The sequence below is a fragment of the Manis javanica genome, chromosome 2 (assembly GCF_040802235.1).
Source record: "Manis javanica isolate MJ-LG chromosome 2, MJ_LKY, whole genome shotgun sequence".
Taxonomy (NCBI): domain Eukaryota; kingdom Metazoa; phylum Chordata; class Mammalia; order Pholidota; family Manidae; genus Manis; species Manis javanica.
The window spans coordinates 147,232,574-147,253,144 of NC_133157.1; the positions used below are offsets into that span (position 1 = coordinate 147,232,574).

Here is a 20,571-nt window from a genome sequence, read left to right on the forward strand (position 1 = left end):
AAAAATTCAAAGAAAACTTTAACCTATTATTCAAGAAATTCAACAATCTTAAATAGAATAAACACAAAGAGATTTATGCCCAGATACATCATAAGTCAAACTTCTGAAAGACAAATATAAGAAAAAATATTAAAAGCCTCAAAACTTTCACTAAAAATCATCAGCATGCTTAGGAGCTAACTTTATATCAGAAATGATGTCAAGTGACTGTGGAGTGACGTATTCAAAGTGTTAAAAGATACAAACAAAAAAGGTAAAAAAGGTCAAACAACATTTCTACAAAACTATCCTTCAAAGTAAAGACAAAATAAAAACTTTCCCAGGAAGGGGGTGGGAGCAGGGGAGGGGACAAAAAAAACAACAACAAAAAAATGTTTCCCAGATAAGTAAGAAGTGAGAGAGAATTCATGGCTACCAACAGACCTTCCATCCATGAAAGATTCAAAGAAATCCTACAATATGGACAAAAACGCTATCAGACAGAAACCTGGTTCCATAGTAAAGACTAAAAAGCACCATAAATAGTAAATATGTTGGCAATTATAAACCCTTCTTCTTTCAGTAACTTATGAAATAATATGACTACTTAAACAATAAATATAATGCTGTATTTTTCAATTTATAACATATATGTAATGTATATCTGACAGAAAGAGCGGAAAGAAAGGAGGTTGAAATGGATCTATATTAAAATGAGGGAAAGTTTCTAAATAATACCAAAATTAAGTCAGTATAAAGTTAAAGTGGACTGTGTTAATTTAAAGATGCCTAATTCAATCCCAAGAGTAAATTCTAAAAAATAAAAACAAAAATAAAAGTGTACAGTTAAAAAAATCAACATAGGTGTTAAAATACTACATTAAAATTACTTGATTAGCATAAGTAAGGCAATTAAAAGAAACAGAATATAAAGACATGAACCCCCTACAAAAGAAGCAACAAAATGTCAGATGTACATCCAAGCACATCAGTATATATTTTAAACGTGATTGTGTGGAAGAATTTAATCAAATGTAGATATTGTCAGACTGGATATAGGAACCATAAGAGAGGTGGAGCAGCAATATTAACATTAGAGAAAATAGACTTTAAGCCAAGAAATGTTATAGAGAGAAAAAACAGACATCTCATGATGATAAAAATGTCCATATCTTATGAATATTTAAGTTATAAATGTATATACACTTAACAAAAGAAACCTAATATATAATGGAGCAAATAACAGAACTAAAAGAAAAATATTTTTTTAATGACAGAGATTTAGATATTACTATCATAATAATTGATATGACAATTAAAAGTCTGTAGAAATAAAGAAGTTCTAAATAGTACTATCAACCAGTTTTACATACCTGAGACTTGAAAATCATTGTCTACCCCAAAATAACAGAGTATATCCATATTCTTTATAAACACACATGTGATATATTCCAGGATAAACCGTAACACAAACCTCAATGAAATTTAAAGATCTGGAATCACGTGAAATATATTCTTCGACTAAGTCAATATTAAATTAGAAATGAAAAACAGAAAGAAATAGGAAAGATCCATAAACATTTGAAAATTAAACAATATCACTTTTCTAAATATGTAATCACACATTCTTCTTTAAGATTACACTAATTTTCAATGAACCTTTTAGGACAGAATCATTCATATACATAGATATTTCTCTATTTATATATAATTCTCTTTACACATACACACACACACCAGTAATACATTTCAAGTAACACACTTCATTTCTATAAAGGAAATGCAAGTGTAGGGTATATTCATGAAGGACTTTAGAAGAGAAGAGGAGATCCCTTCATGTTTAGTAGGTAACCTTAGTAGAAGTGTCCGGTGAAATCCTGTTTGCCAATCATGATTTATTTCAGTGGTGTGGTAGTAAAGACTGACTGGGAAGGTTGGATTCATGAAACACTAGCTGAAAGACAGCCTCACATTTTATCTGCCTCCTCTGTCTCTTCTAAAGATGAGGGAACTGATTTTTGGCCAAAATCATAGGTACTTAATGGTGTAGTTAGTACTAGACATTTATTTTAATTCACTGCATCCAGTTTTATCAACAATCTATCCAAAAAAGTGCCTTTCAGGTCTCAGATAACAAAAATGTGCAACCTCACATACAGTAAACAAATCAATACTGCCATTTATTAATGGCTTGTAGATTAAGGCACATAATATAGATTGCAACTGGAAAAACGAAAAATTACAAATGTTTCAACATCAGTTAAAGGGCCAGAATGTTCCAAGTTCCTTATTTTTTTTTACCTTAGTCTGCTAGAAGTCCCAGCTTATTCTTTCTTTTTTAAGGTATCACTGATGTACACTCTTCTGAAGGTTTCACAAGAAAAACAGTGTGGTTACTGCATTCACCCTTATTATCAAGTCCCACCCCATACCCCAATGCAGTCACTGTCCATCAGGGTAGTAAGATGCCACAGAGTCCCTACTTGTCTTCTCTGTGCTGTACTGTCTACCCTGTGACACCACACACCGTGTGCACTAATCATGATACCCTACAATTCCCTTCTCACTACCTCCCCACCGGCTCTCCTCCACCCCTCTCCTTTGATAACTCCTAGACCCATTTGGAGTCTGTGAGTCTGCTGCTATTTTGCTCCTTCAGTTTTGCTTCATTGTTATACTCCACAAATGAGGGAAATCATTTGGTATTTGTCTTTCTCTGCCTGACCTATTTCACTGAGCATGATACCTTCTAGCTCCATCCATGTTGTTGCAAATGGTAGGATTTGTTTCTTTCCTATGGCTGAGTAGTATTCTATTATGTATATGAACCACATCATCTTTATCCATTCATCTACTGATGGACACTTAGGTTGTTTCCCTATCTTGGCTATTGTAAATAGTGCTGCAATAAACAAAGGGGTGCATATGTCTTTTTGAATCTGAGAAGTTGTTTTCTATGGGTAAATTCCTAGGAGTGGAATTCCTAGGTCAAATTGTATTTCCATTTATAGTTTTTTTGAGGAACCTCCATACTGCTTTCCACAATGGTTGTACTAGTTTATATTCCCACCAGCAGTGTAGGAGGGTTTCCCTTTCTCTGCATCCTTGCAAACACTTGTTGTTCCTAGTCTTTTTGATGTTGACCATCCTAACTGATGTGAGGTGATATCTCATTGTGGTTTCAATTTTCATTTCCCTGATAATTAGTGATGTGGAGCATCTTTTCTTGTGCCTGTTGGCCATCTGAATTTCTTCTTTGGAGAACTGTCTCTTCATATCCACTGCCCATTTGTTGATAGGATTATTTGCTTTTTGGGTGTTGAGGCATCTAATTTCTTTATATATTTTGGATGTTAACCCCTTATCGGATATGTCATTTACAAATATATTCTCCCGTATTGTAGGATGCCTTTATGTTCTGTTGATGTTGTCCTTTGCCATACAGAAACTTTTCAGTGTGATGTAGTCCCATGAGTTCATTTCTGCTTTTGTTTCCCTTGCTCAAGGTTCAGGAAGAGGTTACTCATGCTTATATTCAGGAGATGTTTGCCTATGTTGTCTTCTATGGTTTCATGACTTACATTCAAGTCTTTAATCCATTTCGTGTTTACTTTTGTGTATGGGGTTAATCCAGTTTCATTCTCTTGCATGTAGCTGTCCAGTTTTGCCAACACCAGCTGTTCTCTTGCATGTAGCTGTTTCATTTTCTTGCATGTAGCTGTCCAGTTTTGCCAACATCAGCTGTTGAAGAGGCTGTCATTTCCCCATTGTATGTCCATGGCTCCTGTATCATATATTAATTGACTATATATGGTTGGGTTTACATCAGAGCTCTAGTCTGTTCTATGGGTCTATGGGTCTGCTCTTGTGCCAGTACCAAATTGTCTTGATTACTGGAGCTTTGTAGTAGATCTTGAAGTTAGGGAGCATAATTCCCCCTGCTTTATTCTTCCTTCTCAGGATTGCTTTGGCTATTCAGGGTCTTTTGTGGTTCCATATGAATTTTAGGATGAATTCTCTAGTTCGTTGAAGAATGCTGTTGGAATTTTGATAGGAATTGCATTGAATGTATAGATAGCTTAAAGCAGGATGGCCACAGTGACAATATTAATCCTTCCCACCCATGAGCATGGGATGTGTTTCCATTTATTGGTATTGTCTTTAATTTCTCTCATGAGTGTCTTGTAGTTTCCAGAGTATAGGTCTTTCACTTCCTTGGTTAGGTTTATTCCTAGGTATTTTATTATTTCTGATACAATTGTTAATGGAATTGTTTTTCTGACTACTCTCTCTGCTAGTTCATTGTTAGTGTATAGGAATGCAACAGATTTCTGTGTATTAATTTTGTATCCTGTAACTTTTCTGAATTCAGATATTACATCTAGTAGTTTTGGAGTGGATTCTTTAGGTTTTTTCATGTACAATATCATGTTATCTGAAAACAGGGAAAGTTGAACTTGTTCCTTGCCAATCTGGAGGCCTTTTATTTCTTTGTGCTGTCTGATTGCCGTGGCTAGTACTTCCAGTACTGTGTTGAATGGAAGTGGGGAAAGTGGCAATGCTTGTCTTGTTCCCAAACTTGAAGGAAAAGCTTTCAGCTTCTTATTGTTAAGTATAATGCTGGCTGTGGGTTTGTCATATATGGCCTTTATTATGTTGAGGCACTAGGCCTCTGTACCCATTTGATTGAGAGTTTTTATCATGAATGGGTGTTAAATTTTGTCAAATGCTTTTTCAGTATCTATGGAGATGATCGTGTGGATTTTATCCTTCTTTTTATTTATGTGGTGGATGATGTTGATGGATTTTCAAATATTGTACCATCGTTTCATCCCTGGAATAAATCCTACTTAATCATGATAGATGATATTTTTGATGTATTTTTGAATTTGGATTGCTACTCTTGTTGAGTAAATTTGCAACTATGTTCATCAGGGATATTGGACTGTAATTTTCTTTTTTTGTGGTGTCTTTGCCTGGTTTTGGTAGTAGAGTGATGCTGGCCTCCTAGAATGAGTTAGGAAGTATTCCCTCCTCTTCTACTTTTTAGAATACTTTAAGGAGGATGGGTATTAGGTCTTCACTATATGTTTTATAAAATTCAGTGGTGAAGTCATCTGGTAGAGGAATTTTGTTCCTAGGTGGTCTTTTGATTACCAGTTCAATTTCGTTGCTGGTAATTGGTCTGTTTAGATTTTCTGTTTCTGCCTTGGTCAGCCTTGGAAGGTTGTATTTTTGTAGAAAGTTGTCCATTTCTACTAGGTTATCTGGTCTGTTAGCATATAATTTTTCATAGTAATCTCTAATAATTCTTTGTATTTCTGTGGTGTCCATAGTGATTTTACGTTTCTCACTTCTGATTCTGTTTATGTGTGTGGACTCTCTTTTTTTCTTGGTAAGTCTGGCTAGGGGTTTATCTATTTTGTTTATGTTCTCAAAGAACCAGCTCTTGCTTTCATTGATTCTTCATATTGTTTTATTCTTCTCGATTTTACTTATTTCTGCTCTAATCTTTATTTGGCCCCTCCTTCTACTGACTTTGGGCCTCATTTGTTCTTCTTTTTCTAGTTTCATTAATTGTGAGTTTAGACGGCTTGTATGGGATTGTTCTTCTTTCTTGAGGTAGGCCTGTATTGCAATATACTTTCCTGTTAGTATGGCTTTGGCTGTGCTCCACAGATTTTGCAGTGTTGAATTATTGTTGTCATTTGTCTCCATATATTGCTTGATCTCTGTTTTTATTTGGTCATTGATCCATTGGTTATTTAGGAGCATGTTGTGAAGCCTCCATGTGTTTGTGGGATTTTTCATTTTCTTTGCCTAATTTATTTCTAGTTTCATATCTTTGTGGTCAGAGAAACTGGTTGATACAATTTCAATCTTTTTGAATTTACTAAGGCTCTTTTTGTGGCCTAGTATATGATCTATTCTTGAAAATGTTCCATGTGCACTTGAGAAGAATGTCTACTCTGCTGCTTTTGGGTGTAGGGTTCTGTAGATGTCTGTTAGGTCATTTGTTCTACTGTGTTGTTCAGTGCCTTTCTGTCTTTACTTATTTTCTGTCTGGTTGATCTGTCCTTCAGAGTGAAGGCAGTGTTGAAGTCTCCTAGAATGAATGCATTGCATTCTATTTCTCCTTTTAATCCAGTGAGTATTTGTTTCACGTATGTAGTTGTTCCTGTGTTGGGAGCATAGATATTTATAATGGTTATATCTTCTTGCTGGATTAACCCCTTTATCATTATGTGATGTCCTCCTTTGCCTCTTGTGACTTCCTTTGTTTTGAAGTCAATTTTGTCTGATACAAGTAATGCAACTCCTGCTTTTTTCTCTCTATTCATTGCATGAAATATTATTTTTCATCCCTTCACTTTTAGTCTGTTTATGTCTTTGGGTTTAAAGTGAGTCTCTTGTAGGCAGCATATAAATGTGTCTTGTTTTTTTATCCACTCAGTGACTCTATGTCTTTTGATTGGTGCATTCAGTCCATTTACTTTTAGGGTGATTATTGATAGGTATGCACTTATTGTCATTGCAGGCTTTAGATTCATCGTTACCAAAGGTTCAAGGTTAACACCCTTACTATCTAAGAGTCTAACTTAACTCACTTAATATGCCATTACAAACACAATCTAAGGGTTCTTTTCTTTTTCTCATCCTTTTTCTTTCTCCTCCATTCTTTATATATTAGGTATTATATTCTGTACTCTTTGTCTATCCCTTGATTGACTTTGGGAATATTTAATTTTGCATTTGCTTAGTAGTAGCTGTTCTACTTTCTTTACGGTGGTTTTATTACCTCTGGTGACAGCTATTAAACCGTAAGAACACTTCCATCTATAGTAGTCTCTCCAAAACAGTGTGTTGAGATGGTTTGTGGGAGGTGAATTCTCTCAGCTTTTGCTTATCTGGAAATTGTTTAATCCCTCCTTCAAATTTAAATGATAATCTTGCCAGATAATGTAATCTTGGTTCCAGGCCATTCTGCTTCATTGCATTAAATACATCAATACATCACGCCACTCCCTTCTGTATTCTCCCACTGAGGTGGGGGACAGGGCCGCTGCCAGCCCTGCCAGCGTCAGGCAGCCCAGGGCCCCTGCTTGAACGCTGCCCAGGGAGGGGTCCTTCCTGTAGGCCTGGACGCAGGTGATGGAGATGCTGCACTGCACCGCAGCCAGGGTGAGCAGCAGGACGGAGGCCTCGGACCCCAGGATGGCCAGGAAGCCCATGGCCTGGCAGCCCAGCCCCACCTCCCAGCGGGCTCCGTACTCCGCAAACTTTATTGGCCGAAGGTCAAGGTGTCCACCGAGGCTAGGAGGCCACAGGAAATGCCAGTCAAGGTGCTGGTCCCTGGAATTGCACCCACAACGAATTTGACGGGGACCAGGGGGCCAGGCCCACCGGCAAACACACTCAGCAGCACCAGCCCGTTACAGAGCACAGAGAGCAGCATGATGGCCCACACAGCCAGGCGGATGCCCCAGCTCTCAAAGAGGTGCTCACAGGGCTTGAAGGAGCCTGGAGTAGGGCTACCCTGGACACTAGGCTGTGGCTTTGCATCCCCCATCCCTAGCTGGAGCTCGTCCAGGTCCAGGTCATCTGAGAGGGGGGACAGGAAAGTAGCTTGGGGCCCTGGTCTTGGTGGTGAAAGAAGAGGTTTAGTTCTTTTGCCTGAAATTATCATGTTAGTGAGTGGATGAGCTAGGATTTGTATACAATTGTTTCTGAGCTGGTGAGCCATCTACACTCATTATTCTGCTGTGTCCCCCACCATGTCACATGAAAAACAACACTGTTCTAGACTTTTTCAATAAGGAAACTTTGGGAGTATCTCTTCCATAGCAAGCCTCTGGTGAGAAGAATGCTCTGGGTGGGGTGGGTGAAGCCCAGCACTGGCTGACTGCACACTCAGACTGTTAATATGAGAAACTGATAGACACAAAGGCTGTGATCATCTAATTCTAGGCTTTTGGCTGAGAACCCCATTAATAATTCTACAGAGTGCCCACAGTGGACAGCATGGGTTCCCGCTTCTACATAGATCAAACCTTGTAACTCCAACATGGACATTATAACTATACCATTGCAGGCATCCTGTGAGTGAAGCTGATCAGGCCAAATGCATAATTTCTAACACTGTCAATGAATAGTGTAGGTGAATAACGGAAAAGTTACATGCACAATCAACATTCTGTCACACGTACCCAATTGTTCTTGAATTTACAGCTCTATGGGAATCACTGACTTGGAATAAGGACTGTGGGAAGTCAGCATGCTCTAAGGTCACCCACATCCTCTTAGCTTGTGCCTTTTTCTGCCCATGTGAGTCAAAGTTAAACTCTTAATCAATATCTCGGTCCTACTGAGGTGTAAGTAAGTCTATTTGTTTAGATTATTAGCAGTGAGGACTAAAGCATCGGAAAATTAAATGTTGGAACTAAATAAGAATATCAGTACCTATGTTTGAAAGTTGATAACATTAAGCCTGTCAGAAAAATAAATTTACCGTGAAGGGCTACACATTATTTGCCATACAATCCTAAATTCCTTTGAATCAGGATGAACACCATTAAGAAGTGTCATTATTTGCACATTCAAATCTTTGATGCCACACTGATCTGTTTAATCAAAACTTCATCAGTTTGTCTGAGCATGCTGCCTGCCTTTGAAGGGCCAGCTGCAAACCTGAACCCATCTAACAGCACGTGGCTTTAAAAGACAATGCACTGTTTTGCTCCCTGTATAATGAGCTTAAAATTACTTTGTACTTTTGAAAAAAAAAACCCTTAATTTAAAATATCTTTGTTTTCAGGGCTCTATTTCAAATCTACACAAGTCTGCTGAACAGGGAGCTCTGTGTCCTCCTGTTTGTTCATTTCTCTAGAAACCTGTTCAAAAGTATGACTTTTCTTGGTACATATATGTAGCAATCTTGAGACCTGAAATTCTTATTTTTTATATCATGTTCACCAGAGTGGCAATAGGGTGGCCTAAGTAAGATTCTTGATAAGCAAAGACAGGTCATCAATAGTAACAAACCTTGATTAGTTATTCTGAGGGCTCACAACAGAGAACCCTCTCTTGTCACTACCTGTGGAATAGACTTTTTATAGACACTTGCGATTGCCTCTTTGAGGTTTGAAATGTAGAAACATATCAGAAGTTTTCTACAAATAGCTCTTAACAGAGGAGTAATGTATTCAAAAACCAAATAAACTAGAGTTGCGATAGGCAAAAGGCTTACAGTATTTTTCACCTTGTCTGACCCTTGAATATAAACTATTAAATGTAACTTCTCTATCCCTTCCTATGTAAGCTGATACAGAAATTCAGTGGGGTTAATCAACCATAACAAATGTTTCCCAAAACACTAATCACGGTTCTGTTCCTTTCTGTGTTATTTCTTCCATCATCTCACCATCCCCAGTGGAAGCTCCTCAACTTCCCAGTTTCTCCCAGAGTGCAGTTTAGAGGTTACCTACAAAGAAGCCATGTGGACTGGTTGTTAAAAATTCCTGGGCTCAAGTAAACTGATTAAATTAACATATCTGAGGCTGGGGCTTCAGATCTGCACATTTACTGACATCCAAGCAAATGCCACACTAAAAACTGGTAAAATTCTGCCTAGTGCCAAAACAAAATTTAGAAATCAAGCTCCTCTGAATTCTGTCTCTCTGTCTCGTGCGTGCACACATGCGCACACACACACACGCACACACACACACACACACACACACACACAGTCTTTACATGCTCTTCCAAATGTCCTTGCTACTGAGATTTTACATATATAAATGTTACCATTTATAAGCTTTTAAATATTTGTAATGATTCAGACATAGCTTTTACCTAGACATATACTTGGATATTAACGGGTAGGGATTAACAGAAAAACTGAAAAATCATAGTAGGTGACCTCTGTAGGTATTTATTTGAATTACATTTCATCCTGGGTGGTGCTATGGATCTGTTTCTAACATTAAAAAAAATTGAGATCATTTGAAAATCTGATAGCATACTTGAGCAATGTCCTAATTTCTTAATGAATAAAATGAACAATTTTTATCAATGCAACCTTGTTTGCATATGGGAAAAATTGTGATATTAGAGAAAAGTAAAGAGACCTCACCATTTCTTTATGTCTGCATTTTCTCACATTAATTCCATTTATCTGCAGTGAAAGAAAAGCAAAACTTAACATGGCATATTGTGAATTGGCCTTATGTTTTGCTTGCGCATAGAGAAAAATGATAAATTACATACCTGTAGAATCACGTCTCCAATAAAAAGCAGTCCTGAAAGTTCCGCTATAATGACAAGGACAACTGATTATGTATGGGCTACTTTATTCACACAGGTAAAAGTTTTTTTAACTAAATAAAGTCAAAACTGGTCCAGAAAATTAAATGCTTTATACAAATCACATCTTAAAAGAACAAGTAATGGAACAAAAACAATCACATGATTCAGTATTGATATTAACATACATGCTGAGACGTTTCTATTTAAATTCTATGGTTTCAGATCTAACAGTTGCCAAAAATCAGTCACTCTTCTGGATGAATGGATAAATTTTCCCATGTACATATGACTTTAAGGTGTCTGTGAAGAGGTTGAGAACTAGACCTTCAATCCAAAACCTATGGAAGCAGCTACAAGAACTTTTTAAAACATTATTTGTCTTACTGACTTCAGTCAGTGCAACAGTTGTTTGCATCTGCAGTTATTCCCTAGATGAAATTTCATGTGATAGGCTGAGTTAAGTTGCATATAAAAACTGAAAAAAATATATATTTGCAGTTGCCTATATTTGACGTGACTTGTTATCATTACATTTGTCTACATGTTGTTTAATGAAACAATTGGAAAGTTATGCAGTTCCTAGTTCACTCACAGTCACATGCTCTTTATTTTTCCTTGTTGCTTTCCTGTGAGAAAAGCCTCCCCCTGGAGTAATGAAGGGCACAGATTAAGGAATCAGACTCGGCCACTTACTGCCTGGTCTAGGGGACCCTGGAGCTAGTCGGCCATATGCTAATGTATCATTCTTAAAGTTCCTCTTATTTTTCAATAATCATGATTTACAAAGGAATGGCTTCTATATAATTCTCTTAACACTTTACCTCTTTGCTCCTTGGAGATTTTTGAAATGACAACTGGAATGTTATGTTCTGCTCCCCCCTAAAAAGAGAAAATCATATACTGTGCTTTATATCATATAAAAAAAAAACACTACAGCTAGATATTAGTTAGGAAATAATACAGGTTATGAATAGTATGTTAATGGATAGCAGACAGAATTTAAATGAACTTATGAAATTCCTCTACTAAGTAGATAACACTCGGAAGAAATTTTTCCATCTGGTTAGAATTTCACTATGACATCCAATAACTAATAGCAATTGATTTTGAAAGTTTTCATTTTTCAAATGAAGCTCGGTCATGCCTTAAATAGGCATTCCCTTCAACACGCCGCAGTGTTGCCCATTGCAGAAATTCTCGTTTAAGGTTCCAAACACCAGATAATCAAGTATTCCATTAAATGGATTAACCAGATAATCCATTTTCTGGCTAAGTTGCTCTTTGCCAAGCACAGACCCCTTTGGATGCTAAGTGACTGGAGGAAACTTTGTCTGCACAAATTGACACAAAAATTGAGAGTGTGCATGTGCATGGTGGGGAAGTGATCATCTGCATTACCTTAATTAGTATTAGATTCCTCTCTGTGAAAAAGCACACACTAAACAATTAACAGAATTAAGTGATTTGGCAAAAATAATGTAGTAGTGGTTTGCTTAATTGACCAAATAAGATATATAAAAAAACAGAAAAACACGTAAGCCAAGCATATGCAGAAAAAAAGAAAATAAATCCCTGAAATAATGGCATAGAAAGTCTGTTTCAATATCACAGAGTTGGGAAGGTTGAAAGCAATAGTTGAAAAATCAAAAAAGTGCATTAAGAAATAAAATGTCATGTAGAGAATAAGTATAGCACTTTCATCACAGGAGAGTTACATCAAAGGTTGATGAAGACTTTTACCCTGAATTCACTAATAAAATAAAAGACAGAACTTTATTATGTCTAGTATGAAGGCACAATTCTTGTTTGGTAAATTTGATATAAGTAATATTTAGCCCTGATACTAAAAAATTGTTTGCTTGATCTACTTTGCTGGATACTCAAGGCCAAATGAAACACAATATAAAGTATTTAGTTCAGAATCTGGTACTTAAAGAGCAGTTAATGAATATTAGCAATTATTGTTTCTTAGAGCAGTTAATAAATATTAGCAATTATTGTTTCTTAATGATAAGATTTGAATGGTAGTTATAGTTATAATTTTGGCTACTGCAAAGTTAAAGTTTCCATATAGAAATTGTCTTTAATTGTAAACATTTTGTAAATGGACATGGGTAACTTACTGTTTATGTTAGAAATGCTGTGTCTGTTGGAAAATACCCCTTAAAACAATTTTCTAGTAGTAGCATTCAAAACACCCTTTCTCTAAAAGGTGATCTTTAAAAAAAATGATAAGAAGCATGATTTAATAACATGTAAATGTACAGTATTGTATTTTAAAAAGTACAGATGATAGAAGTCTTATAAACTCAAGCTGGTAGGGGCTTTAAGTTGATTATCATAATATAAGGCATCTTTGATGGTAGCCAGAAAGTGCCCACAGACTGGTGGTGCAGCTCACAGAAAACTTAGTCAGGGCCTGAAGGCTGCGGGGAAGATCAGTGTGCATGGGAAGTCAAGCAAGCCTGGTGAATCTGAGAGCTTCACAGAGTTACAATGAAAAACCAATGCAGACCAACCATAAAAATTCCCTGGGAAGGCAAAAACAGCTTAGGCAAGCAAAACGGCTTAATTTAGCTTATTTTGCAAAGATAACTTGACCTGAGTGACTTCTTGTTTTTGTCTCTGGGAATCATAAGCAAAACTTGAACTGTTTCCCAAGGTTAATATGAGGTAACCCTTAACCAATCCCTATCACTTAAGGAAATTCAAATAGGATAAACAGTCTACTATATAAAGAATCTATTATGTAAGTGAAGAATCTACTGTATAAACTGCTTTAGAACCATGTACCCCTCAGCCACATCCCATCTTTTGTTTTCAGTGCTACCAGTTTGCAAACTGTCTCTGGTGTGTGTATAAACTATTAAATTACTAGTTTGGTGTGCATTGGTTTTATTTCCATTACTTCTGAACCTTTGACAACGGGAAGCAGTTTCAGCTTAAGAACAGAGAAAAATATGTGATTACAAGTGCAAAGGTTAGTGATTCTTTATCAGTTTTTGGACAATGATTTTTTTTGGAAATTTAAAAATGTAAATAGAAAACCTTAACATTTTACTGAGGGGCAAACAAAAACAGAAACTAAATCACAGAAAAAACACAGAACTCTGTGACTCCTGAGGGATGTATTAATCAAGAAAAATAGAATAACTACAGCCAAGAAAAATCCGAAAGAATGGTCAATAAAAAAGATACAAATTGTTGCACATATGGGGATGTCTCTAAAAAACAACACAGGAGTAAAAACAGCTTGCAGGAAAGAGCAAGGCTTCCTGGAAAACAAAGAGCAGGAGTGAGAACAGAGTGAAGAGCCCTAGCAGCGGCTCCTGTGTTTCTGGCCAGAAAGCTTGGCTGGCATTTCCCCTATTTTAAGTATGACTGTGATCAGACTAGGGGCTCGCAGATAAGAAGTCACTTAAGGACAGCAGACGGCTGGGCCTGGTGTACTGTGTGTATGCGTGCCTCCAAGTTTCATCTCTGAACCCTGCTGCATGCACCCTTTTGATTCTAATTAGATTTGCTAACCGAGGGGATAACATACACCACAAGAAAGGAGAGAACCAAACTGTGATCCCAGGATGGGCACATTCCCCTGGGGTAAAGAATTCATTTTCAGAAGCTGAAGACACACAGTTTGTCTAAACCAGAGGATGGGTTCAAGGAAGTCAGGTGTGTGTGTGTGTGACCGCCCCTCTTGGCAGGATATCTGCTTCACCACAGGCAGCACCAGAACACATCTGCCATGTGCTCAGAGGGCCTTGGTTCTATGGTGTGTGTGTGTGTGTGTGTGTGTGTGTGTGTTTCCTTATTTAGAATTAACAGGGATATTTAGGTAATATTGGTCTCTACCTCTTAATGGTAAAACACTCTTGCTATAAAAAGATGGGATTTTAAGAATCTAAAGGTGATTCTTATGTTAACTTTCCATGTAATTGATGCCAAAACTTTTTGGATGACTCACTGTGTTCCAAACTGATGGTCTAGCATCTTCAAACATGATCTAAAAAAATAACAATGATGCTTTCCAAAGGAGAGTCTTAGATCCTATAAGACTGTCCCAGTAATGCAAATGGAAAATGTTCTCAAGGTGAAAAAAAACAATTGTTAGAGGAGAAGTCAACAAAACTTTAAAAGAAAATGGATAAAAATTTATTTAAATCTTAAAATATCTTAAAAGAGTTAAATCTAATAAAATATTTCTCTCATTTTTATTTAATTTGTTTTCCTTTTATTTTTTGGAATTTTAGGAAAATTTGAAATGGGAATCATCTTCAGTGTATACTACATCATATCTACCATTTGGACTTTAAAGACGTCAAATCAAAGACCTAGAGTTGAACTGGAGAGGCATGAAATGCCTCAATGTCTAAGCCACCTACACATTTTTGTTCCAGAAGTTTCAACATGGTCACATTAGTAAGGTAGAGAAAATAAAAGGAGGTAAAAGCTCATTTTATTCACAACCCCTACAGGAGAATCAGCCAGAAGAGGGTGTATTGGAGTAGGAATGGTGTCCATGGACAGGGAACATAGAGGCTTAATGCTCCAGGGACACCATGCTGCCCACAGTCTGCAGCACTGGGGCATGTTAGTAAATAAAGCATTAAAACGGATGCTGTACAAGGAGCCTGTCAGTGATACTGCCTACAGACCTTTGTAGCACTGACCTCCCCATGGGAGACCTGAGGATTTTACTACCAGGTACCACAGGCACAGTGGCAGGAGGGTCCTGGGAGCCAATGCTTGTCAGCAGTGTGGAGCACGGCCAACTGGCCTCAACGTCTAAGAGCACAAGTTAGAGTATTTTAGTGTTTTCTGACCAAAAAGGACATTTTGTTACACTTCAGTCAAGTTTTAAAAGATAAGCTTTTTGGAAGGAAACACTGAAATACAGCTCCATGTGTTCTGAGTACAGTGAAATTCAGGAGCATCTATAAGGAGCCTTAACTATGTGAATTAATACCTTTTCAATTGTCTAACACACACTGTTCCTTCATTATCTCTACTTGAGGTAGTCAGGCTTTTCATTAATAATTCTAACTACAAAACATCCACTGTGTGCCAGCAGTGATTACTTAACTGAAGGTAAAATACATGTTTACATATTTATGTGAATAGTTATATTGTTGGCTGGAATTGTTCTGGCAATAATTAAACAAATAAATAAATAGACAAATGAGTAAATGGTATACATTAAAATATTAATTCTGCATTTAGGCTAGAATAAATTCTTAACTGTTATTTACATATGTATATAATTTTTTGAACACTTAAATCTAAAGAAAATAATGCAAATAGATAAATACAGTTTGTAGTTTATCTGACTCACAAATGACAGGGTAAAAGGGAAACACACACACACATACACACACACACACACAAATATATATATATATATATATATATATATATATAATAACTGCTATTTGAAATAAATAAATGAATAAATGATCACATTTTGAAATATATTAACAGAATAAAAGATAGTTTAAAAACAGAAGCAAAGACCAGAGGTTAAGTACTGAGAAAACCAAATGGAAAAACCATAAAAGGAAAGTCTTAAGGATGAATAGGTAATATTCTAAATAAAAATACTGATGTTTGTACTTCTTTTTGTTTGGTTGGAGTAAAAATGATATATAATCTTATATTGGTTTCACATATATAAAATTGTGATTCAATAATTATATACATTACTACTAGCTTGCCATAAATGCAGTAACCCCATTACCATACCAAGATATTACACTATTATTGCTTATATTCTCTACGTTGTACTTCTATTTCTACAACTAACATGAGATGTTTTCTTCTAAGAGTTTTATGGTTTCATTTCTTATATTTAGGTCTTCATCCATTTTGACTTTATTTTTGTGTAGTTTAAGGTAGCGATCATTCTCTTACATGTAGCTATCCAGTTTTTCCAAGACCATTTACTGAAGAGACTTTGTTTTCCCCATTGTATATTCATGACTTCTCCATCATATATTAGTTGACCACATATGCATAGGTTTATTTGTGGGCTTTCTATTAATTATGTTCAATTAACCTATGGGACTTTTCTTGTGCCAGTACCATCTATCTTAATCACTGTATCTTTGCAGTATGGCTTGAAATCAGGTTGCATGTTATACCCAGCTCTGTTCTTTCTCAAGATGGCTTTGGCTACGTGGGGTCTTTTGTAGTTCCATATAAATTTTAGGATTATTTGCTCAAGTTCATTGAAAAATGTCATTGGTACTTTGATAAGGGTTTAATTGAATCTGTAAATTACTTTGGGTAGATTAGCCATTTGAAAATATTGTCTTCCCATACTTCAGCATAGGATAGATTTCCATTGATTTGTGCCTTTTTTTTCCCATTAATATACTATAGTTTCCAGAGTATAGGTCTTTCACCTCCTGGAATAGGTTTATTCCGAGGTATTTTATTATTTTTGAACCAACTGCAGATGGAATTGTTTTCCTGATTTCTTTTACTGCTAGTTCGTCATTTGTATACAGAAATGCAATAGATTTCTGTGTACTGATTTATTATCCTGCAACTTTGCTGAATTCATTTGTTAGTTCTAACAGTTTTTTGATGGAGTCTTCAGTGTTTTCTGTATATAGTACCATGTCATCTATAAATAGTGATAGCTTTAGTTCTTACCAGTTTGGATGCCTTTCATTTCTTTTTCTTGTCTGATTCCCATGACTAGGATTTCTGGTACTATGTTGAATAAAAGTAGTGAGAGTGCGCATTCATGTCCTTATGCTGATCTTAGAGGAAAAGCTTTCAGGTTTTTCTACTGAGTATGATGTTGGCTGTGGGTTTGTCATATATGGCCTTTATTAGGTTGAGGTATGTTCCTTCCACACCCATTTTATTGGAGAATTGCTGTAGGACTATAAATAGACTGTATGGCTCTAGAACCCCAGCCCTGATCATATGCCATGCTGTTTGTGGCTAAGCAGGGAGCCGAGCAATACCTGATTATGGCATTGAAAGGCATTCCTTTATGACCAACAACTGCAAAGACTGAGTATATAATCTATTGATTCTGAAGACAGCAATCATTTTCTTTAACACATTCAAATGTTACAAAACATCCCAGGTGCTTCCTAGGGTCTGATAGGGAGTTTATAGGACCAGGAGGCTGTGCTGGTATAAAGACATTCTGATCCAAGGTAAAATAAATCAAGCACCACAAATCCCAACCAAAATATTCACTTGTGGACTACCAGTTTATGACAAGACATGTTTAACCTGACAATCACTCTCAAATCAAAGACTGGTGTAGGCACTGGGTTTGACCAGTGGATGCTGGCATCACAAAGCCCATTGCCTGATACCTCTTGTGAGACCCTTTAGAGTGGGTCGTTGACATAAGTTTATGCCATGTATATATAAGGGGAGCAAGTTTCCTTTTCCTTGAGGTAGAACTGATAGTTATGGCTCACCCAGAGAGTTGTTGCATGCACATAAAGAAAATAAGCTTTGGCAATCGTATGTTCTATCCCTGTTGCAATTCATGGAGATTGCAAAAACTAAGTAGAACTGAAGTGAAAATAATTTTGCAATCAAAATAAAATAAATTCTTACTTTGAAAACAAATGTCTTTGTGTGGAGTTAATTGCACTGTCAACTCTCTGCACAGCATCAGGAATGGATGACTCAACAAAGGCATTGCCAGCTCATCCACGCTGTATTGTTTCAGAAATCAGTTTCATTATTAAAAGTATCAAAAAGACCTTGAAGTTAGGAATGATGTCATATAAATGGCATTACAAAAACTTCTAAGACAATAAAAATATTATACAGTGTCCATATGATACTGTCCATTGCAGAGAAATAGGTAATTATCCTGAGGCAAAGCTTCCAACAGCAATAAGAGCATTATTCAGGGAATGAAAACATTCCCAAATCTAGTAAAGCCACATGAAATATTTTCTTTTTTACAACACTGGTTCAAATAAGACTCAAGTGTGTTAGCACTTTGTCATCTCTTCAGCCACCTTGCTTTAATATTAAACATTAAAACGAAGTAAATATTATCACATCCCTAAAGATTTCTTAAAGTAAGAATTGAACTCAAAATTTCAGTGAAAAATAATTCATGCTGTTTCTATAGCGCTTTGATGTGTGAGAATTCTGTGAAATTGAATATTATAGAAAAGGAAGCTTTTCACATAGAATTGATAATCTTCAACATATAAATATTTTCCAGATGATGGTTTCTGAAGTTTAACTTTAAAGTGAAAAAAAATGTTTCATAAAAATGATCATGAGTAAATATTTAAAACCCATAGAAAAATAATCAACATATTATTGAGTTCATTTTTGAGACTATTAAAATTGTAATAACAATTTATGTGACATAGACAAAACAACTTTTCAGTACTATTGAAAACAAGAGTAAGTACTGAAACCACCTCAAAAATTTAATTTAAAATTAATGTCATTGGAGAGGGGATAAAAAAACACAACAGAGGAGGAAGGTAAGGCAGAAACCTCCTCCCACTTCACTCCAAAAAAGCAACTACAACAAAATCAGCTAACCCTGAAAATGGTCCGAAGACTGCAGAACAGACCACCTACACCCAGTGAAGAAGAAAAGACTACACAGAGAAGGGTCAAGTGGCAGAGCTGTAATCAATCAGGACCCAAGTCCTTCTGCCATACTAGCCCATTAGTGGGAGAGAGAGGAACAGAGTGGGGATGGAATAAGCACTCAGGAACTCTGCACCCCTGTCCCTGGAGAACTGTTCCAGGACCATGAGTCCACATTGTGCTGGGCTTTGATGATTTCAGGGCTTGGCACCAGGGAGAGTTAGAGCACTCTGGGGGACTGAGACACCTGACACTCATGGAGGACAGGCGTGCTCTATCGGTTCTGCTGAGACCCAACACAGAGGGAGCAGCCTGAAAGAGTTACCAGCAATGGGAAGGGTACCAGAGGGGTGGAAGTTGGATGAACTCTCTGCCATAGAAAGGGCCGGTGGTTACTTCCCCAGCCCTCCCACAGCCCAACTGGTCAGGTGCTCATAGGAGCCACCCTCAGTGCTCCAACCCTTTCACTTCACTGGCAGCTCAGTCCCAAGGTGTTTCTCTGTACACCTACATGCCTGTCCAGCCCGCTCACCCTGCTGGGCTTCCATCACTGCAAGGCAGGCAGAGGGTGGCCCTGCCCACAACCATCCCTGCTCACTTCTGCTTGGCTAACAAAGGGCCTGCTGAGTTAAGCTATTAGACTGAGATCAGCCACTGCTGGCAGATGGGCAGAGGGGTGGCCTTACCTACAATGATCCCAGCTGAGGTTCCCCTACATAATCATAAAGGGACTCTGCTGGCAGAGATCAACCACTGCTGTTAGATGGGAGTAAACGTGGCCCCACCCACAGCCCACCAACAGGAATTGCAGCTCCACCACAAATGAGAACCAAGCAGAAGTGAGCACAAAGCTTGAGCTCTGGGAACCACAGGATGCGTTCTTCATAAACTATTATTTTCTAGACCAGGAAGCATAGCAGATCTATCTGATACAAAGGAAAAAACACAGAAACCCAGATAAAATGAGGAGGCAGAGGAAGAAGTTCTAAACAAAAGAACAGAATAAGACACCAGAAAGAGGGTAAATGAAAAGGAAATCACCAATCTTCTGAAGAAAGATTTCAAAGTAACAGTTAGAAATATGCTCACTGATCTGTGGAAGAGTACTGACAGTCCTGAGGAGGACTTCAAAATAGAGATGGAAGAGTTGAAAAAGAGTCACTCAGAGCTGAAGAATACAGTAACTGAAATTAAAAATACAATGGAGGGAATGAATAATAGATGGAAGGAGAGGAGACAATCGATGAGATGGAAATTAGAGAAGAGGAACACTGAGAAGCTGAGGAACAGAAAGAAAAAAGATCTCCAGAAATGAGAGGATGATAACAGAGCTGTGTGACAACTCCAAGTGAAACAATATCCACAAAATATGGGTCCCAGAGAGAGAAGAGAGAGAGAGAGACAAAGGAATAGAAAGTCTCTTTAAAGAAATAATTGCTGAAAACTTCCCCAATCTGGGGAAGAAAATAGATACCCAGACCTGAAAGTACAGAAAACCCCTAACAAAAGGAACCCCAAGAAAACAACAAGACATGTAATAACTAAAATGACAAAGATTAAAGATAAGGAGAGTACTGAAGGCAGCCAGAGAGAGACAAAAAATTACATACAAGAGAAACCCGTCAGGCTACTAGCAGACTTTTCAGGATAAACTTTACAGGCAGAGGGAATGGCATGGAATAATTAATGTAT

The 20,571-nt window shown here is 37.0% G+C and overlaps 1 protein-coding gene across 3 annotated transcripts in view; it reads right to left on the bottom strand.

Annotated features, from left to right (window-relative positions):
- The window catches only part of LOC118968284 (uncharacterized), a 90,145-nt gene that overhangs the window by 53,953 nt on the left and 15,621 nt on the right, over positions 1–20,571 (bottom strand). Inside the window, exons 1-2 of one of the 3 annotated variants that reach the window (XM_073229563.1) lie at positions 11,106–15,597; positions 10,112–10,289 (exon numbers count right to left, since the gene is read on the bottom strand). The gene's annotated coding sequence lies outside the window, so the exon portion shown is untranslated. Of the gene's footprint in view, positions 1–10,111; positions 15,598–20,571 lie in introns of those variants that run through there. The other 2 variants (XM_073229560.1, XM_073229561.1) reach the window with 2 other exon arrangements.